Raw genomic sequence first — 19,337 nt, forward strand, 5'->3', positions numbered from 1 at the left:
AAGAAGGTCATGTTTTGGATTTTTTTTCTATAGAAAAGCAAGGACGGGGAAAAGGAAAGATGTGGCTATGTATTCATTGGTAAAGAAGAATGCGGAGAATCTTTTTTCTGTGTAGTATTACTGGGTATCCATGTGGGGAATCTTGGGTTTCAGGTTCTATGCTTTCTCCAGGGTAGTCGATGCCACTGAATAAGAGACCCTTCGACTAGAGTCGGTCTTTGATCTGATCCAGCCTTGTGGTTCTTATTTTCTGGTTGCTTTTCTTGCATTTGAGCTGCCAAATCCCAGATTAGCTTCTTCACAAAACAAAGTCATGTTTCTTCCATGTCATCCTGAAGCCCAAATCCCATGAGGTGAAGAGTTGTGAATCTCAGTTTTGGCAGTACATGTAGTCTTTGCTTAACTCTGGTTGTTTGGGACTGACGTCTCCCTCACTGAGTGCTGTAGTCGTAGAGTGTAATGTCACTGACATTATGGCAATTGCAGCAATCCCAGTTGCCATTGTTAGGTGTCCTACAATCAGGCGATTGTTATTTAAAAGTTCCCACTGACTCTGCATAGTCATGTGACTATGGGACGTTGTAATTGTGAACTGGTTGCCAAGTATCTGAATCACGATTCCATGACCCAGGGACACTGCAGTGGCCACAACTTTGAGGATCTCTCATAGGTGCCCCTTATTCAGTCTTAACTTTATACAGTCAATGACTGGTTGGGCATTGAGGATCACCTGTAGAATATAGCAATAGCACTTAGACATATACTGCTTCATTGTGTTTTACTGGTCTGTCTGAGCGGTTTACAGAGTCAGCATCTTTGCCCCCATCAATCTGGGTCCTCATTTTATTGACCTCGGAAGGATGGAAGGCTGAGTCAACCTTGAGCTGGACAGGATCGAACTCCTCACAGTCAGCAAAGTTAGCCTGCAATACTGCATTCAACCACTGCACCACCAGGGCTCTAATAAACTCTCCACATGATAAATGTATCATGTTAAACAAAATTTTTAATAATATTGTTACTTTGAGTGGCTGAAAGCAAATTCTGCAGGTCCGAACCTTAGTATTCAATGGCATTATTTCTTTTCAGTGGTTTGTGTTTTCCTTTCCTTCACAAAATTACAGCCTGCTCTAAAATGTTTTGGGTGCCTCTATCCATCTTCTTAGATTTATTCTACCCATGCTTTGATTTTACTGTGTGCAGATCTAATCCTCTTATTCCACCCTTTTCTTGGAGATCCATCTGCCCTTTTAAACCATAATTTTGCATCTTCTGTTGCTTTGTCTGCTCTGTTCAGGGAAGCTCTGAGTGCTGTTGGTGGAAGTTGGTCTTCAGGCCGTCTGTTGCGGGTGGAAGCTCCCTCTGCTTCTTCCTTCCCTTCCCTGCAAATCAAAACAGCAGGGAGTCCTCAATTTATGATTACAACTGAGCCCATAATTTCTGTTGCTAAGTGAGACATTTGTTAAGTGAGTTTTGCCCCATTTTGCGACTTTTCTTGCCATGATTGTTAAGTGAATCTCTGCAACTGTTAAGTTAGTAACATGATGTCAGAAGCAAAGTCAATGGGAGAGACAGATTCACTTAATAATCACATGATCAAAGGGGGGATTACATGACCCCGAGACACTGCAACCAGTTGCCAAGTATCTGAATTTTGACCACGTGACCTCTTGGGGATGCTGCAACAGTCATGTGAAAAATGGGCATAAGTCACTTTTCTCCTAGGCGCTGCTTGGAGTGTACAAGCATGAGTTAACTTCAGCTTGCTGCCCAAGGACTGAGTTCAAAGTTTGTGTAGCTCCCCTCAGAGGCTCAGTTTAAAAAACTCAGTCGCCCTAAAAGGACATATTTTGAGGAATTCCAGCAGCAAGTTGGACTCTCCAAGTCAGTGTAGTGTAGCCTTTATTATTTTTGTACATAGTTAGATTAGGTTTCTTTAGCTCCTTATTGTTTCCTCTCAGTCAAAAGTGTGGATTGCCTGTCTCAACTTCTGATGTGTGGAACAGGCTGCCTGGAGTGAGGCTGGCTTCCACGCTGCCGCGATTGAAGTTACCCTGTGGAACGGCTTGTTAGCGGCTTCTGGCGAGCTTCGGGGGCAGGTAGACAGCTAGGTACCCCCTAAAACACTGTTGGAGAACTTCTTGATAGCTGGAGGCTCTCCTGAGCCTTTCGAATAGCCGACAGCTTCCCCGGTGCCGCTTCAGGCATGCGGCGGCCATTTTGAAAAGGCAGAATCTTCACACGTTTATTCTGAGCCAGTTCAAGCTGCTGCCGCCTGTTCCTTTGCAGATCGCCGCCACGAGGGGTTCTAATTATCTGGCCTCACTCGTGTCTCCAGACAGGCCTCTCCCTCTCCAGGACTTCCAACTGGGCGGCTGCAGGGATTTTGGCTATTGCTTGGCCATCCCCTGGTATTTAAGTCTAGCGCGATCTGCGAGCACCCTGAACACATTCTGACAGGCGCCATTTTGTCCTGCCTTTTCTTCAACACTTGGGACATTGACTGTTTCTGAGGACATTCAGCTCCCATCTTCTGTCCTAAAGCCTCGTTTCTTCGGCTCAGTAAGCCAGTTCTGCCTCAGTGCCTGATACCATGGCTAACACCACAGATGCTGAATCCAATTCCCAGGAGGGACCTACTGTCAGCACCTCTTCATTGAGTAATTAGGAAAGAAGACCACGAGACTCCATAGGTAGAAATCAAGTGTACTTTTACTAATTATGAATGATTAGAAGCGTAGCAAAGCGAAGACTGATTATTTAGGCGCGAAAGCGATTGATATATAAAATAACCCATTCCCCACCCCTTGGCATCCCAGTTACAGTCCAATCATAATTCTCCTAAGTGTCAGGTGTGAGATAACTTCGAAAGGCATCACCAAGATGGAATGTCGGTGCCGTTAGTCTTGGCGGGAACCTCCTCCGCATGCGTAGTCCGACAGGCAGCAGAACTCCAGAATCTTCCTCCAGCACAATTAGTAACCCCTCCCAAATACCATGCCCTCCCTCCCCGTTTCATTGGCAGCCGAAGCAGCAGCAAAGCAGAGGCTGACACCTACCACCAGTAAACACAGCAAGCTCAACCCTGCTGCTAAGGGTGAGGGGGCCGGGGGCCCATCTAAGGGGAAGCAGCCCGAACCCAGGAAGGCGTCCAAGGCTGCAGAGAAGATGGCTAAGGGCCAAAGGGCCCTTGAAAGTAAGGGCCAAAGGGCCCTTGAAAAGCAATTCCAAAGGGCTCAGTCAGCCCAGAGACCTGCAAGGGATCCCTCTCCACCCATGGAGGAGATTGCAGGTCCTTCCCTTCCCACTCCCCAGCGGAATAGGTCCCCATCCCTGGCAGGGGAAGAGGACTTTGGTTTTTCACCTAATCCCTCTAGGACTTCTCCCGGGTCTCCCTGTCCATCTCTAGCTGAGGAATCCATGAATGAGGCCTGCTCTATTATTGAGGAGGAATCCTTGCCTCCACCTGAGGCCGGACCCAGGCCTTATGCCCTCCTGAAGACCATCCTTCAGAGCCGAGGTGGCGCAGTGGTTAAATGCAGCACTGCAGGCTACTGCTAGATCAGCAGTTCAGCGGTTCAAATCTCACCGGCTCAGGGTTGACTCAGCCTTCCATCCTTCCGAGGTGGGTAAAATGAGGACCCGGATTGTTGGGGGCAATATGCTGACTCTCTGTAAACCGCTTAGAGAGGGCTGAAAGCCCTATGAAGCGGTATATAAGTCTACTGCTATTGCTATCCTTACCAAGGAGCTATCCTTACCAAGGCCAGGGCTTCCACCCCCCAAATGAGTCTACCAACTCAGGCAGACAAGCCTTCCACTGATCAGGGCAATAAAGATACTATTGGGCCCCAGGATCCTGTTGCGGGACTCTTCAAGGGGACCACTCCTACTCAGGATCTGGTTCCAGCCACCCAGCTGTTCCTGGATGTTATCCAGCGCGAATGGGCCCAACCGGGTTTGATGGCTAGTCCCAGTGGGGTAGATAAGAAGCTGTATACCATGGATAGTAGCCTTGAGGATCTCTTAAAGCTTCCACAGGTGGATGATCCCATTGTAGCGCTAACTTCCAATTCAGTGCTTCCAGCCGACCTTCTGGAAGGCTTAAGGCTGAGGACAAGAGGGCAGAGAAGGCCTCTCACCTGGTCCCTGCATGGCCATGAGAGCATCTTCTTCCTCTTCTTACTTTAGCAGGGCAGCACTGTTTGGCTCCGCAAACTGCTGTCCAGCCTGCCACGGGGAACACTAAATGTGCCAGGATGTGAATAAAATCATAGTGACTGTTGAGTACTCTGCCGACGCCTCGCTTAATGCCACAAAATTTCCCTCCAAAATTTCCCTCAAATGTCACCTCGCACCGTTTGCTGTGGCTTCGCCACTGGCAGGTAGACATGAAGGTGAAGTGGAAGCTCGCTTCTGCTCCCTTTAAGGGAGGAAAGTTTTGGGGGGAGGCCTTGGATTCGGTCTTCATTGAATCCAAGGATAAACGTAAAATCCTGCCAGCGGTCACCAAAAAGTCAGACCTCAAGAGTCAGTATGTTCGTAGGCAACCTTTTCGGAACGCAGACCCCCTGCCTCCTCTGACGGATTTAACCAGTCATACTCCCAATCTCAGGATCGTGTCCAAGACAGGTCATCTTACAAGGACAAGAACAGGCAACAGGGCAACTACAGGCCCTTCCGAGGGGGGGTATTCCAACCTTTCCTTTCGGAAGTCGAAGTGACCGTCACTGGTCCCCTCCCATAGGCGGTCGTCTCCAACTATGCTCCGCTCAATGGGAGGAGACAACGACGGACACTTGGATTCTGAATACGGTCCGTCACTGCTTGGCCCTGGAATTCCTCTCAATTCCCCCATGGACCTTTGTCCATTGTCCCATTCCCAAGTCTGCCCACAAGCACCAGCTGATGCCGGTGGAGATAGGACATTTGCTGGAGATAGCGGCCATAGAGAAGGTCCCCAGGGGTCAGGAGGGCAGGGGGTTCTACTCGATTCTCTTCCTGGTCCCAAAGTCTTCAGGGGGAGTAAGGACAATACTCAAGAAATTCAACATCCATCTAGTGTACAAGCACTTCAGGATGCAGTCTCTTCAGACCATACTGGGTTGCATCAGGCAGGGTGACCTCCTAACTTCCATCGAATTGAAGGAGGCGTACCTGCATGTTCCCATTCATCCAGCGCACCGCAGGTTCCTGAGGTTCCAGTTTGCAAACCAGCACTACCAATACAGAGCCCTCCCCTTCGTCCTCTCGTCGGCTCCAAGGACATTCACCAAGCTTCTGGCCGCCATCGCAGCACATCTCCGATCTCTCCCAGTGAGACTAGAATGCTACCTGGACGACATTCTCATTCACTCGTTGTCCAGGGGGCAGGCCCAAAGAGATCTTGACATCATCATCCGCGTTCCCCAATGCCATGGGTTCTCAGTCACTCGACAAGAGTTACCTGATTCCAACATCCAGAATCCAGCATCCCGGCACGGTGATCGACTCCAGGAGCTGCAGAGTCTTTCTTATACAGGAGCAGGTGGACAGCATCAGATCTCTGGTAAGACGTATCCAAGTGGCAGGGTCAGCATCCATTGTCTCTCTCTCTCTCTCCCCCAGTTGCTAGGAAAACTAATCTCTTGCATCTCAGTGGTTCCTTGGGCGCGTCTGTATGCGCGAGAGCTCCAATGGTTCCTCCTACCGATCCAGAGACGCAAGGCCAACAACTCCAGGAGGGTGGTGTGCCTCCCTTCAAGGGTGGTTCAATCCCTCAGGTGGTGGCAGCCCTGCTACGGGGATCCTTATTCAAGGAACCGGAGCATGTGGTCATAACAAAAAGCATCCAGCTTTTGTGCCGAAAGTTAATAGTGTCTTCCACAGGACACATGAGGTGATTCATCCTGATTTTTGTCCGTGACCCAGACATCCAAGGGACCACGTGTGGCATAAATTTGATGTTCGCTGTGCTGTGCGCATATACAAGAAAAGATCTGCTTCCTTTCACAGGTCGGAATCATTCTTTGTGTCTTTTCAGCCCGTTTCAATGGGCAGGAAAGTTTCTTCTTCCACCATAGGACGCTGGATACGGGCATGTATCAAGCTAGCCTATGAGCAACAAGCTAGACCGGTTCCTCCTTGCATTATAGCACACTCAATGAGGAGTGCCGTGACCTCGGCCGTGTGGGCCATGCAAGCGCCCATAGAGGAGATATGCAGAGCTGCAACGTGGTCATCGCCACCTCCTTTCGTGAGGAGCTACAGACTGGATGCCTTTGTATCTGCGGAGGCTTCCTTCGGGAGAAGAGTTTTACAATGAGTCATCACGACTCCCATGGGCCTGGACAGTTCTTCTTCCCACTCTGGGACTACATAGCTTGAGTATATCCCATGCTTGGACACTCCAAGCAGCGCCTAGGACAGCGATGGTGAACCTTTTTTGGCTCACGTGCATAAGGGGGGAGCGCAGGGGGGCTATGCGTGGGTGTGCTGCACCCATAATGCAATGCATGACCCCCCCCAGTGCGCATGCGTGCATTACAGGCGCGACCCTCCATTTTTTGCATCCTTTTTTCGTCTTCCCCAGGCTCCAGAGGTTTTATAGGAGCCTGGGGAGGGCAAAAAAAGCCTTTCCCCGGAGGCCGTCCGGAGGCTTTAGGGTCCTTCAGGAGGCTTCCCTGAAGCCTCTGGGGCACTTAAAACAACCCTTTGAGCAAATTGGAAGTCTGTTCCCGAACCTCCGGTTTGCCCATAGGGCTGTTTTTTTTGCGCTCTGGAGGCTTCAGGGAAGCTCCTGAAGCTTCTGGAGGGCCTCTGGGGTGGGGAGGGCGGGGGAGGCTCTTTTCGCTCTCCCCAGGCTCCTATAAAGCCTCTGGAGCCTAGAGAGGGCAAAAAATGGCTTTAAAAAAGGGTGAACTCAGTTGGCCAGGGTGCGCATACGCGCTGGCCAGCTGACAAAGCAGCGCCTTGCATGCCCTGCAAATGTCTCTGGGTGCCACCTGTGGCACACGTGCGATAGATTCGCCATCCCAGGCCTAGGAGAGTGACCGCTGGCTTACCTGAATGGTCGTTCTCTAGGCGCTGCGGGAGTGTCCAACCCCACCCTGGGGTCGCTCGTGGGTGCGTGTGTCAGCATCACTTCATTCAGTAATCAGGAAAGAAACCCACTGGACTCCATTTGTATTGAAATCAAGTGTACTTTTACTAATTATAAATGAACAGTTGCAAAGCTAAGCTGAGTCTGGTTAATTAGGCGCGAAAGCTAATAATATAATGTATAATTCATTCCCCTCCCCTTGGCATCCCCGTGCACAGTCCAATCATATTTCCCCCAAATGTTAGGTGTGAGATAACTTCGAAAGGCATCACCAGGATGGAATGCTGGACCGTTGGCCTTGGCGGGAAACACCCCTCCTCCACATGTGCAGTAAAGTGGTCAGTTTAGCGTCTAGAAACTTCCTCCAGCACATCAAATACCATGCCCCCCCCCTCCCCGTTTCAACGGCAGCCGAAGCAGCAGCAAAGCAGAGGCTGACAGCGTGTGTGTACCAACTTTGAGGGCATAGAACATTCATATATATCTTCATTTTGGGACTTATTCTTCATTTTTTAAATTGAGCCTCTGAGAGGAGCAAGAGGCGTGGCTACACAAACTTTGAGCTCAGTTCTTGGGCAGCAAGCTGAAATTAGCCCATGCTTGGACACTCCCGCAGCGCCTAGAGAATGACCATTCAGGTAAGCCAACTGTCATTTTATTGTAACTTTGAGCAGTCGCTAAATGAACTGTTGTAAATCAAAGACTACCTGTGCTTGCAGTCTGGCAGTTGATTCCCTGCTTCTCTTGTTTGAAAGAGCAAAATGGATGTGCTTGTCCTGTGGCACTTTTCTCCTCCAGTAAAAGCTGTTACTTTTCTTTTGCCTTTTTTGTTTTTACTTTTAAGAGGTTGTAGTGCCTCTTTGTCCACAGTTAGCAGCCAAAAGGTACTCCCCTGCTACAGCTGTGTAGCATCAGTTTCGGTTCTTTTCTTTAATATAACTTCCAGACGCACTCCCAGCACATCTTTTTATCTCTTAAATACTTAAAAAATCATGTTTTTTTCTTCTTAGAGCTCTTCCCCTTGGCAAATGGAAGCGAATTGAATAAGTCCATTTTTTAGTACCCAACAGTTGTGGACAACAGAGAACTGGCCATAAAATGCTAAACCCATCTTTTGGGTATATTTGGATACAGAGAAAATGCTATTAATATGCTGCATCACCTATAGTAATTATTAAGGACAGAAACAACAGTGGTGGATAGAACTACAGTTTCCAGGGACAATTGAAATTGGGTGGCCAATATAGTTTAATAAATAAATAAATGATTGGCACACCAATAGATGCAAATGAAGGCTTCTTAACTAATGGCACTATTCCCTCTCTCAGGGGCTGGGGGAGAGGGAAATTGAATATTTAAGTAACAGAAAAGAAATAATGTGACTCTCCTTTCTCTTTGTTTTAGTCTTTTGTCCTGAATATTTAAATTCTCTGTAAATTTAATTTTCTTGCCACAGTTGTTAAGTGAATCGCTGCAACTGTTAGTAACATGATTGTTAAGTGAATCTGGCTTTCCCGTTGACATTGCTTTTTCAGAAAGTCGTAAAGGGGGAAAATCACATAACCCCTGGACACTGCAACCATCATAAATATGAATCAGTTGCCAGGTACCGTATTTTTTGGAGTATAAGATGCAACTTTTCCCCTCAAACAAAGAGGCTGAAAATCTGGGTGCGTCTTATACACTGAATACAGCATCTTTTGCCTCCCGAAACCCCGCCCCTTCACCAAAATGGCTGTGCATCGCCTTTAGGAAGCTTTCAGAATGTTCCTGGTGGCTGGGGAGGAAAGAAATGAGTAAATAATGGGGCAATTTTGCTCAATTTTGCCCCACTGGCCCCCAGGAGCACTCTATAAGTCTCCTACAGGCTCTGCATGCAATTTCTTTGACAAAAATCGGGCACATTTTCACAAAAAAACAGTCTGTTTTTGCTCGTTTGGGGGGCACCCCCAGGAGCACTCTACAAGCCCCCTAAAGGTTATTCATGCCTCTTTTTTTTGGAAAAAAGGCCCATTTTTGCAAAAAACGGGCTGTTTTTGCGAGGTCTGCAGAATGCAAAAACTTTTTTTTAAATTTGCCTCTTCAAAACCTTGGCTCATGTTATACTCCGGTGCATCTTATACCCCGAAAAATATGGTACTTGCCAGGCCTATGTCTTAACAGTAATGTATTTTTCTGCAATTACTATTCCCAAAGTAAAACAGCTCCCATCTGCATGGCAAAATTTGATGGGGGTAGTAAAGATTGAAAATGCTAGCAGAATTGACTTGATTTTTCTACCGTTAAACTGAAGACTCTTACATTCTACAACCTTGTTTAATATCAAAGATAACCATAAAATTCAGACAGTAAATTAATCTTCACTTGCAACTCAATATAGGCATTCATCCTTACATTTCAGAGGCACAGGGAGAGTATTCTGGACACAGTCCCATTGAAATGAAAAGCAGTAATGCTGGAACTCAGCTATTCTCTTAATTTTAAATGAAGCTTAAAGCCAAGTTGAATTGTTGCAAAAAAGAATGGTTTGCTCTGGAGGCACACAGAAAAAAATCATCTGGCACATTGAATTTGGAGAATCCAAGTAACACCAGATAGGCATAATGGAATAGCCTTTTGACCCTAGCATCTCTCAAAGATGACATCAGCCGAGACACTGCCACATAGATATAAATTAAGATGGCTGATATAAATTACGGCATCACTCTGTTTTTGGTTTTTGGTTTATTTAATGTGATGTGAGAATGCATTTCCTACAGATTAGCATTGTGTCTAAACCAAGCCACTATATACAAAGGAGAACAATGACTATAAGCATGGGGTGCTTTTAATAAAGCTTTTTCTCCCCCTCTCTTTCCCATCCCTGAATTTTGAACTACATCATCAAGGAAAGTTGTCTTTGTTTTTCAGGTGAAAGAGAAAGAAGCTGCTAGAAGAGGTAGGATGGAACAATTTGTTTTATTTTTAGCTTAGAACCCTCAACAGTTATTTTGAAATTGAAATTCTGTAGGTATTGTAGGCTTGATATCTGAAACCTTTCTAGATTGTCATTACAGATATGGGCTATATTGTTAGGAAAGCTCAGGTAGGTTGCATTTGCTATTGATAGTATCTGTAAATCATCATATCCTGCATACAATTTAAGGATCCTAAGAGTTCATTTGATGAACCGAATGTGTCACTTCTTAGTCTTCAGTTTTAGATCTCTGCATGTTGGTAGAATGCATCTTGTGTTCTTAAAATGTTATTTTCATAATCCAACCAGTGTCTTCTGTATACAAGCTAGAAGGAAAACAACCAACCACAACACCCGCTAGACTATGATCCATTTTGTTCCAGTTTTGTAATTAAGAGCACACCTCAAGACTTAATTGGATGTGGGAAGATAGTAAGCTTTGTAGCACTTAGGAAATAATTTGGCAAGACTGCTTTGGAGCACATGGGGATAAAAGAGTATCATCATTCTTTTCCTTGTGATTTCCAGAAAAAGATGCAAAACTTTAAATAGTTGTAAGCAGGTGCTACATTTGTGCCCCAAATACTCTGAAGCATCCTCTTGGAATTAATATTCTATAGAAAACACTGCAGAAGGTACTTTTGGAAAGACAACATATTCCTTACCTGAATCTTTTATGCTTTTGATAATCTAAAAGGAGCAGCCTTGTTCTTTTCTTCAGCAAACTGTCCCAAAAGAAAATGGATTTTCTTTACCTTCTCCATACCAACTTTCAGACTCTTGGCACTTCAAAAACATAAGGCAAATAAAGATTAACATTTGCCTAGCATGAATTCAGATGTCTGTGAATGCTTTGCTTTACCACTTTTCAAGATTTTATAGTCTGTTTGTAATAACATTTACTTACTTATTGATTGATTTAAGGCCACTCAACTTCAGAGTAATTCTGGGGGCGTTACACTGCAAAAGAAACAACAGTAGACAAAAGAAATCACGATTATCAGCACAAACCAAACTCTATGTATTGTACAGAATATTTCACCAGTGACTAAGTCAAAGCAAGGAGAAAGCCACATTTTAAAGCATTTGTGGAACACTGTTAAGGTTGGAGCTAAACAGATTTCTGGGGCATATTGTGATAGAGAAGGCACACTTCCTGAGTCCCAGTAGGTGGCATTGTTTAATAGATGGGACTGCAATTCATCAGCTTTGTCTAATCTTACAGATAAACAGAAACCATGGAAGATAATCTGTCAAATAACTAGGCCCGGTGCCATAAATTATAACAACCACTTTCAATTGCATCTGGAAGCTCCCTGGTACCAGCACAGCTCGTAGAGCAGTAGTGACAGATAGGCATTCTGAGGCATGACCATTACTGCCCATTCTCCTGCAGCTTCCAAAAGGTCTTTGAACAGCAGCCCCATGTAGAACCATTGCAACAATCCAGCTGTGATGTGAATAAGTCATGAGGGACCAACTGAAGGACCTCCTGTACCTGATCTAGGAACAGGTATAGCTGGCACACAAGATGAAGCTGTGCAAATAATCACCTACAACTGTGTTTTTCAACCTTGGCCACTTTAAGACCTGTGGAGCTCAACTCTCAGAATTTCCCAGCCAATTCTGGGGCTTGATTTCCACAGGTCTTAAAGTGGCCAAGGTTGAGAAACACTGACCAACATTATTAATTTGGAAATGGAATTGAAGATAAGACTGAATGTAGTTCTAAATGATATTATTAAATAGAATGTAACATTTTGGTCCTGTTAATATTATGATTGGTTGCAAACATTTTTATTCACCTGTTGAATTCTTCCCAAGGATCTGGAATAGGCAGATGTTTGAAGGTAACAAAGATATTCTCATAAGCTGTTACAAATAAAGTTGCCTTGTGTAATTGACTGATGATGATTTTGTCAATGCTGATGGTGTTCCAAATATTTTAATGCTGCCTCCAAAACAGATGTTATCTTTGCTTTCTTTTGCCATGGTTGTTCTATTTGCAGGCCTTTGTATTTTGTAATTTTCTCCAGTTCATTCTTTTCTATTCTGCTATCTCGAGATACAAAATCCATTATCCAGACTTTTTTTTTCTTTTTTGTCAACAATTGTTACATCTGGTGTGTTATGTGGCAGGTGCCTGTGTGTTTGACCCAAATTCAATTTTGCATCTTTCATTTCATCTTCTTTTTTATTCTTATCTACCTCCTTTATCTAAGCTGCATTCTTCTTGTATTTCTTTGGATTGTCCCAAAGGTGCTTTTTCAAAAGGCAACTGGATTTTGTTTTTCCTTGAAGCTGTTTTGTTTCTCATCCAAGAAGCTTGTTCAATTCTGGATGACTGAGAATCTCTATTGGGTTGCCGTATAGCTGTAACCGGAGACAAATTCCTTTTGTGTCCAATCACATAAAGAATTCTGTTCTATTCTATTCTATTCTATTCTGTTATTTTTCATCAGTGTTGGCTGGCTTATTGCAACCTTTCCGATGGATTGGTAAAAACATTTCTGATTTGACTGAAATTGGAAGTTCTGCCTGTAGTGTGCAATTTTTGCTTCATATCTGCTGATCTTGGCTACAGCTGTTATTTGCTGCCTTATTTCCAGGGCTTCCTTGATATTCCTTGTTTCAAGGTGATATTTTTTATCAGGTATTCTTTGGTCTTCTTGTTCTTCAGCTACATTTTTTTCATGTCTTTTTTATTAAAAGTTTTTTTCTTTTTCTTTTTCAAAACAGACACAACACAAAAATCCTCTTTCTTTACATACTGTAGAAAGTGTATCAGTTGGTTACAAAATTTTTTGTAATTTGATTGATTCATATTAATTTTAGTATTTTAAATCAAATATATTTGTACATATTACCATATCCTACCCCCATTCTGGTTTGACTATAATTGTTTAAATGTCCTTCATCATAAAACATACCAAAACTCAAAACATAACCACATACTGGCATCTCATTTACTATTTCTAGTATCCCAATAACACTATTCCTTATGGCCTATTCTAGCTAAACATCAATAACATTTAGTAACAAAAGGTTTCTAATCTTCCTTTCCAAATCACTGTTTACAATTTACATCCAATTTCCCCATGTTGTACCCATACCTATATATACATTGTTTTCCAGAGGAAGGGAGGGAGTGGTCACATGAGGGTATTCTCAAAGCCTGATTGGTCCAAAGACTGAGAGCAAACTCTTAAATACTGGTGCCTTCCAGTCCTATTCCAGTTTCCTCTCAGTCTTTTATGGTCCAAGAACTGTTTGAGAATTATCCCATGTTAGGATTTCTATTTATTCCAATTTGGTCTCATTTGGTTTAATTGGGCATTTTAAAAAGGTTTTCTAAATTGCTAAATTCTGCAGCTGCAGCCCAAGGGACAGTTTTCTGCCCGGGTGGTTGGGGAGGGCCCTGTGGGGCATGCTGCCTCCCCCCCGCGGGCCCAGAGCCTCAGCCCTATCCCTGGGATTGCGGGGGTGCCAGCTCTTAATCCAGCTGCTGGAGCGGCAGCTTTCTTGTTTAAACGGCCGGGAGAAGTGGTAGCGACACCACGAGGCGCATACGAGCCACTTGCGGAGCCGCCACTTGATTCGGGCGGCTGCTGCGTTCCTCTTTCGGCTCTAGCCGCTATGAGTGTTCCTGGGGGAGGGGGTGTGTGCCTGGATGCCGCGACCTTGGCTGCATCAGCACGGGCCTTTGGACACCCGGCAGAGACGCTGGATCAGCATGGCCATTTTGGTTTGGTCGCCACGTGCGCGAGGATCGTGCTTCGGCCTACGGCCATTAAGTCTGGTGCGGTAGCTCTCCCTTGGCATAGCAGACGACTGGAACAGCAGGCCCAGGTCCCGGTGGGGCCTACAGCGGCTTGAAATCCTCCATTCCTTCCGGCTGGACGCGTAAATGGGGTAATGGAGGAGGGCTCGGATATTCCCCAGGGCCAGGTGGCAGGCCTGGTGAGAGGTGAGGAGGCCCAATGCAGGGGGTGGAGTCAGGTGTTCCCCCTCTGAGTTTTTCCTCTGCCCAACGCCCATCTCGATCCTCCACGAGGGAGAAAGCCGGTAGGCACAGAGGCATCGAGGTAACGTCTGCCAGGGCGAGGAGAAAGGCCGGTTAAATGGGGCCTCTGCCAGGGACAGGTCCTGGTCTCCCCTTTTCGGCCCGATCCGCTCCTAAGGGTTTAGTCCTTCTTTGTCCTAGGCCTCCCAGACTGGTTTCACTCCTTTTCCGGGTGGAGGGAGGTCCCCCTCTCCCTCCCGCTCAGGGGTTCTTGGAGGGTTCTTCTAGGGGATCCTACCCCTCGCGCAGGTTGGCTCCCCGGGGCCTGGTTCTGCCTATGATGATATAGAGGATTTGGATCAGCTCCCTGAGGATCTTAAGTGTTTTTTTTTCCCCTGCCTTTTGCGGGGCATTGCCCGGCGAGGTAGATGCTGCTTCCTTTGCAGGCATGGAGGTCTGGGCCGCGCCCAATGTTGGGCTACATCCCCTTCCATGGTTAGCGAGGCTTCGGTCATGGGGGAGGTGAATCTCCAAGATTTGGGTTTCTCGGAGGACGTGGGTGCGGCCCCCATTGGATGAGCCCGCTTCTTTGGGCTTCTTTGCCCCAGACATGTTCGAAATTCTCTTGGGCAAGGCACGGAACACACCTAGGTGGGAACTGGCCTTCGGTACCTCCACCTAGGGATCCTGACATGGCCATGTTTTTCTGCCACGACCACGAACAGGGAGGAGATTCCGGCTCCTCCCTTGTTTATGGAGGCCCTGACCAACCAATGGGCGCATCCCCCCGTCTTCTTGTGTCCTGGGAGCATTGGCCGCTGGCACTATAGAGTGGAACAGACCCTTGCCCAGGCTGTTCAGTTGCCGACCGTCACCTCTTCGGTGGATGCCCTGGTATCCTTCTTTCGGGTGGCATCAGGCGATGCGGCAGATTAGTTGAAGACGGAGGATAGGCGTGCTGAGCTTACCTTAAGGGAGCACTTTATTGCCACTGTGTGGGCTATCAAATCCGCAACCTCGGCCTCCTGTTTTTAGCCAGGCCGCGGTCATGTGGCTTAGGCAGCTCCAGGAGCGCATTCCCATCTAGGATGAGTGGCTCCGCCAGGATCTCATCTAGATCAGGGCGGCCTGCCAGTTTTCCGCTGATGCGACCCTGGACTCGCTCAAGTTTGCGTCCAGTGCTCTGGCCACTTCTGTCACATCTCACAGGCTCCTGTGGCAGCGTCACTGGCAGATGGCCAACTAGACCTAGTGAAACTTGGCGGCCGTTTCATTCAAGGGGCCTAATCCTTTTTGGGGGGCCCTCGACCCTGTTCTGAGAATGGAGGCAAGGGAAAGTTCGTCCATCTTAAGCTGTGAAGCCCGAGTCTAAGTCTCATTCTTGTCGTGTGCCACAGTATAGGGCTTCAGATTGTGCCTATAACCAGCGTTTCTCTTTTTTTCCACTCTGTCAGGCAGTTCCCCAGGTCGTCCTTTCGGGACGGGAATGGCTTCCAACACCAGTCCAGGTGGCCCCTTTGCAGAAGGGGCGGCCGTCCCTACCGCAGAGGGAAGTGACTCAAACTCGAGTCATCCCATCGGCGGCCTTCTTCCCTCTATACGGATCAATGGGTCCGAGCCACGGTTCGTCACTGTCTCAGGTTGGAATTTCTCTCCACCCCTCCGGCTCTCTTCAGGGCATTCCCTCTGTCCCGGAGCCTGGAGTGCCGCCGCCTGATGGATCAGACCATTGCCCTCCTTGACATTCAGGCGGTGGAGGCAGTTCCTCTAGAGGAATGCGGCCTGGACCACTTCTCCCACCTGTTCGTGGTTCCAAACAGGTGGCTGGAGGGTTTTTCAGGACCTCAAACGTCTGAATTGTTTTCTGGTACACAGGCGATGCGATAGTCTTCCCTCATTTCTGTCCTTCTGGGCATCGAACAAGGGGACTTCTTGGCCTCAGTGGTTCTCACAGAGGCCTATCTTCGCATCCCAATTCTGGCCGGTAATCGCAGGTTCCTGGGGTTCTCCCACGGGAGCAGTCACTACCAATACAGGGCTCTTCAGGAAAGCTGTAAAAACTTGGCTGTTCTGGCAGGTCTGGGGCTGTTGACCTCACTGTTGAAGTCCAGCCCCAACTAGAATGAATGTATGAGGGTGTTTGTTGTTTTTAAATTGTTTTCTTTTATCGTTATGTGTTTTTTCTTATATTCTTTGTAAGCCGCCCGGAGTCCTTCGGGATTGGGCGGCATATAAATATATTTAATAAATAAATAAATAAATCTTCCCTTCAGGCTGGCCTCCGCTCCCCGGGCCTTCACGAGGTTTCTGGCAGCCCGGGGCGGCTCATCTGCGCTCCATCCCAGTGGGACTCCAATGTTCTTTAGACGATATCTTGGTTCAGGTGGGGTCTCTTCCTCAAGCCTTTTCGGAACTTCAGCTCCCCTTCCGCAGGCTTCAAAGCCTAGGTTTTCTCGGTGGACTTCCCCAAGAACCACTTCTCCCCTTCCACGTGCATTCTTCACCTGGCGACAGTCATAGTCTCCGTGTCGGGGGTGTGTGCGTCTGTCCCGGGAGCGCCACAGCGGCCTGTGTCAACTGGCAGAAGGCGTTCGCAGAAGTCGGTTTGTTTCAATCCTTAGTGGGGATTAGTGGGCAAGATGGTTTCTTGCATCGGGATAGTCCCACGGGCCAGGCTTCTTTGGCCTCTTCTGGGGAAACTCGTTCCTTGTCAGAGGGGGCGATTGAGCACTTCTCTTCGAATCCTCCTCCTCCCGATGGGGGTCCGAGTCTCGCTGGGGTGGTGGCTGCCCTCGGCCATTCAGCGGGACTGCTGCTTCGGGGAGCCAGACAGAGAGAGCGTCACCACAGACGCGAGCCTGTTCGGGTGGGGGGCCCTGGTGAGCTCTCGGATGGCTCAGGGCAGGTGGTCGTTTTCAGACCTTTGCCACAATATCAATAGCTTGGAGCTGGAGGCGGCCCGCCAGGCTCTGCAACACTTTCAGGCCTCGGTGGTGGGGCGTCACGTGCTCCTCCTGATGAACAATGTGGCCACCAAGGCCCACATTCATCATCGGGGGGGGACCCACTCTTGGGCTCTCTGGCTGGAAGCTCTGAGACTGGGCGCCTGGGTGGAGAGGCACTGGTTGTCCTTGGGGTCAGAATGCATCTACGGGCTCTCCTACGTCCCGACGGATTGGCTGAGTGGGGCGACTCTGGTCAAGGGCGAGTGACAACTCCATCCGTCGTTGTTTTGGGGGGATCTGTCAGAGGTTTGGCACTCCTCTGGTGGATCTATTCGCCTTGCCCGCAAACTCGCCACTTCCCCGGTTTTTCACCTTTTTCCTGTCCTGGTCTGCAGAGAGCACGGGCGCCCTCAGGAGCAGGTGGCCTGCAGGCCTTCTGTATGCATTTCCTCCCGTCCCTCGCGTTCCTGGGTCCATCCGGAAAGTTATAGCGTAGAGGACTCTGGTCATTGTGGTGGCCTCTTATGGCACAGGGCCCTAGGTTCGCGGACCTCATCCAGCTGTCTGTGGCCCCTTCGCGGAGGATCCCACGAGAGGAGGTTGTCTGGCAGCAGGGGGTCCTGCTTCACCTGGGGCTCAGTGGTTCCATCTGACCGCCTGGCTCTTGAACGGCGGCTGCTGGGGGGGGGGGCTGGCCTGTCCGCTGGGGTCCGTGCCTCGAGGCGCCTCGGCGCCCTTCTATGACCCGCGGCTGCAATTCCACCTGGGCGGTTTTGTCCGGTGGTGTTCTCCTGGCATTTCTTCCAACAGGGTCTCTTTTCTTCACGTCTCAGATTCCATGCAGAAAGGCCTTGACGACGGGCTTTCATGGGTGTTGTACCACCAGGTGGCGGCTTTGTCTTCGGTCCTGGGAGGGTGGGGTCTTCTTCCCTTTCTCAGGTTCCCCTGACCAGGCTTTTTCTGTAGGGGGCGGCTAATGTCGGGCCTTCCTCCGTCCACGAGTTCCCCACGTGAGATCTTCCCCTTGTTCTCAGGGCTTGATGGGGGCCCCATTCGGACCTCTTCGGTCTGTTCCTCTGTGTTTCTGGTCTTTGGAAGTGGTTTTTTTTGGTGGCGGTTCCCTCCGCCCGGCGTATTTTGGAGTTGGGCGCCCTGTCTTCCGAGGTCGACCTTTGCCATCTTCTCCAGGACAGGGCGGTGCTTCACCTTGATTTTACCTTCTTCCCGAAGGTGAACACTCCCTTTCATAAGGCTCAGGGGTTCGTCCTGCCCGACCTTGCCCGGGCCCATTCCAATGATGGGGGGGGCCCTCTGGCATCGGTTGGACATGCGCCACGCTCTACGGATTTACCTCCAGCAGACCGAGGGGGTCCGTAGGTTGGAAGGCTGGTTTGTTTCGTTCCAGCCAGGAACGTTTGGTGCTGGGGTGTCCTTGGCCACCCTTGGCCGTTGGCTGCGTCAGGCCATTACGGGGCCTACGGGGCAACTGGTCATCCGGCCCCGTGGGCATCACAGCCCGTTTTACTAGGAGTTCCGTGACCATGACGGTGGGGGCCACAAGGGCCCCGTCTGCATAAATGTCAGCAGATTTGATTGTAATCATTTTTCTCTGTATTGCTTGGGACTCTACCCTCCATTTTTCCCATTTGATAAGCATCTCCATCCTTTTCATCATAATTTTCTGTTAGGTGCTCTAATTTTTCAAACATTTTCTCAAATGTATTTGATAGTTTCTGTATTGCAAATATTATCTCTTGCAAGCTGACAGTTTCTCTGTGTTGTTGGAAATAAGCCATTGTTTCCAGCTGTTAAAGCACTGCTGCTCTGACTTGGAGGATTTTTATAAGGTTACACCTAGGTTCACCATGAGATCTCTGGTTAAGGATATATTTCAAAGGAACATTTGTATAAACAAATGGTGCTTTACTTCTTATCACTTTCTATAAACAAACTGTGAGACTTTAAAGTTCCAGACCAGGATAATCAGTAGTGAAAGTAAAAGTATTTTTTTTAGTACTCAAGTTCCCAGTCTTCGAGTAGCAGTGTTATCTCTCCATTTGTTGTTACAATTGTTGCAATTCTCTTTGTTCTTTTTGTATCTTTTAATATTCCAAGTTTTAAAAAGTCAAATTCTTACATGAAATAGAGAAGAGTAAAAGACACATGTAGTGATGAATAAGGAGAAGTTTAGTCCGTAAGTTGCGAAAATAATAGTAAAAATTATAGAAGAAGAAAACTTGATCCATTCATTTCAAACGGTTTGCATAAATTGCATCCATGAAAATAATGTTTAAAAATTAAGATAACACACTGACCAAAACCATCCAAAGCTTAATTCCGCTGCTTATTTCT

At 47.7% G+C, this 19,337-nt stretch overlaps 1 protein-coding gene across 2 annotated transcripts in view; it reads left to right on the forward strand.

Annotated features, from left to right (window-relative positions):
* The window catches only part of PIAS1 (protein inhibitor of activated STAT 1), an 81,352-nt gene that overhangs the window by 17,143 nt on the left and 44,872 nt on the right, over nt 1-19,337 (forward strand). Inside the window, exon 1 of one of the 2 annotated variants that reach the window (XM_032232688.1) lies at nt 10,005-10,019. The exons of the other annotated variant lie outside the window; for it this stretch is intronic. The gene's annotated coding sequence lies outside the window, so the exon portion shown is untranslated. Of the gene's footprint in view, nt 1-10,004; nt 10,020-19,337 lie in introns of those variants that run through there. 2 annotated transcript variants of the gene reach the window in all.

Source organism: Thamnophis elegans, chromosome 16 (genome assembly GCF_009769535.1).
Source record: "Thamnophis elegans isolate rThaEle1 chromosome 16, rThaEle1.pri, whole genome shotgun sequence".
Lineage (NCBI taxonomy): Eukaryota > Metazoa > Chordata > Lepidosauria > Squamata > Colubridae > Thamnophis > Thamnophis elegans.